Genomic DNA, 2,579 nt, shown 5'->3' with positions numbered 1-2,579 from the left:
TCTTATGAATAAAATGTTATTAACATTGTTAGGTATAATTCTTATTTAATATATCTACTATTGAGACACAAGTATCACACACACACACACAAGTGTGTGTGTGTGTGTGTGTGTGTGTGTGTGTGTGTGTGTGTGTGTGTGTGTGTGTACATACATATATGTATACACACACACACACACACACACACACACAAGTGTGTGTGTGTGTGTGTGTGTGTGTGTGTGTGTGTACATACATATATGTATACACACACACACACACACACACACACACAAGTGTGTGTGTGTGTGTGTGTGTGTGTGTGTGTGTGTGTGTGTGTGTGTGTGTGTGTACATACATATATGTACACACACACACACACACACACACAAGTGTGTGTGTGTGTGTACATACATATATGTACACACACACACACACACACGCACGCACACACATTACAATTCAATTTTGTTATGAAAACTAAATTTAGATGGGTATCTAATATCATTGATACCATTTTGATGGATCCTCTAAAGATATCTGACACTTTTCAATAAATATACTGTCTTCTTCATAAGCACACATCATTTTATTTGAAAGACCCCATCACTAACTTTTGATTATTTTGGCTCATTTGCAATCTCACATCTTTTTATACTTAAATATACATTATTGTTGATACTATTAAGTATTTGGTAATGCTAATTTTGCATGTTTATTATCCACTAATCACAAAAGAAGATATATTATATGGGAACATGCTATCAAACCAATTTCTAGAGTCAAGCCAATATAATAATTCAAATAAGGATGACCCAAGAGGGATACCAATGAAATTGGTTAGGGTATCAAAGTCAAAATATCAATATTCTTATCGACTTCTTCACTTTCTTTTGATCGTGTTGGCCTATTCTCAACATCACAACTCATTTTATAACTTAAATATATTATTTTTGTCATTGTTACATAGTTTTTAATGCTTATTTGATATATACACTAATCACCAGCCTATGATTAGATTCAAGCTAAGGGAACATATCAAATAAGGTAGGCTAAAAGACTACGAATTGCATTGATCAAATACCCCTGGAATTGAAATATCAACAATTTCTAAGAAAAATGATTTTTTCCATCTTCATCCATTATATTCTCCTTCAAATTTTGATTTAGAAAATGACTTTTCATACAATCACTAATCCTCATCCTTGGTTTTCTTTTTTACTTTGAATATGAAGGCTCCTTCACAGCTTAGTATCAGTTTCTTTCAAGGCTTCTCCATATTCATATACTTCTTATAATCATATTGATCTATTTGTAACATCACAACTCTTTTTTAATTTTTACTTGAGCATATTGTTGACAACATAATTAAGTAGTTTGGCAATGCTTATTTCACATATATATAACACACTAAGTGCAACAACATATCTAATAATATGATAGTATGCCTCAAAGCCAATATGCAAAGTTGAGCCCATAGAACAATTCAAAATAAAGTCAAGCCAAATAGCTACAACTTGAATTTATCAAATACCCAAATTGAACTATCAATAATTTTCTACAAACATGTGAATTTTCTCATCTTCATCCATAATTTTCTCCTTAATAAATCTTATTTAGAAAATGAAGTCATGCAAATATATTTCTTCATTCTTGAACTATTTTTTTAATTTGATTTTGATGGTTAATTCCTCCTTAGAAATTGAAACTAGAGTTAACCTTAGATATTATTATCAAATGAAATATTTAGGATTAAACTAAGTGTACTTTCCTAATTTGGCTTTTTAGAATACACCAAATGGTCCATCATTAGAAAAATTGTCATGTAAGAACGAATTCGACAAATATAGACAATTTAATCATAAATACTACATTTGATAATGTATAAACTATTGTACCATTTTAGATCTCATACAAAACCAAAATTTGTTTAGCTAACTCTGTGATACCATCTTTTGACTTCCCCTTTTCATTTGACTTGTGCTATAATATATATATCCCTCATTTATAACATAGTCAAATGTCTCTCACAAGAAATAAAAGGTAGTCTCATATTCTAATATTGCTATCACATTCAACTATGTCGTTTTTGAGTCAAAATTTTTGACCCATGTCTAACTCAAAAAACCATGAATTATAAAAACATTTCACTTTGTACTCTTGAAAGAGATGTCCCAAGTTCAAATCTCACAAGGAGGTAGGGTATGTACACCTTGTTTGTAGCATAGTTAGGTGCCTCCCACAAGGAGTACAATGTAGTCTCACTCTCTCACAAGTAATACGAGGTTGCCCCATATTACTTTTAAGCATCACTAGACATGAAAAAATCAGAAAGCGTAAAAATTTCTTAGCTTTGTACTCTTGAAAGAGCGGTCACAAGTTCAAATCCCACAAACAGATAAAAGTATATACATCTCATTTGTAAAACATGCAGATGCCTCTTACAAGAAATACGAACTAGTCTCATATCACTCTCACCATAAGTAAACCAAAAAATAATATAAAAAGAAGCTCGCTCCCTCTTTGTTTTTTCTTTTCCCATTATTTGACTTGCACACCAATATATCCTATGGGCAAACAAATTGGATTTGAGAGCGGG

At 31.5% G+C, this 2,579-nt stretch overlaps 1 non-coding gene across 1 annotated transcript; it reads right to left on the bottom strand.

The window, feature by feature from the left end:
- Window positions 1-225: 225 nt before the first annotated feature.
- Window positions 226-365, bottom strand: LOC149575128 (small nucleolar RNA SNORA40). Its single transcript, XR_016361119.1, has one exon. It is a non-coding gene; the product is annotated as a small nucleolar RNA SNORA40 (small nucleolar RNA).
- Window positions 366-2,579: the final 2,214 nt, after the last annotated feature.

This window comes from Cupressus sempervirens, chromosome 2 (genome assembly GCF_028749045.1).
Source record: "Cupressus sempervirens isolate cs-2001-9-10 chromosome 2, ASM2874904v1, whole genome shotgun sequence".
Taxonomy (NCBI): domain Eukaryota; kingdom Viridiplantae; phylum Streptophyta; class Pinopsida; order Cupressales; family Cupressaceae; genus Cupressus; species Cupressus sempervirens.
The sequence above is the reverse complement of the archived record's forward strand: the minus strand, read 5'-3'. Positions and strand labels throughout refer to the sequence as shown.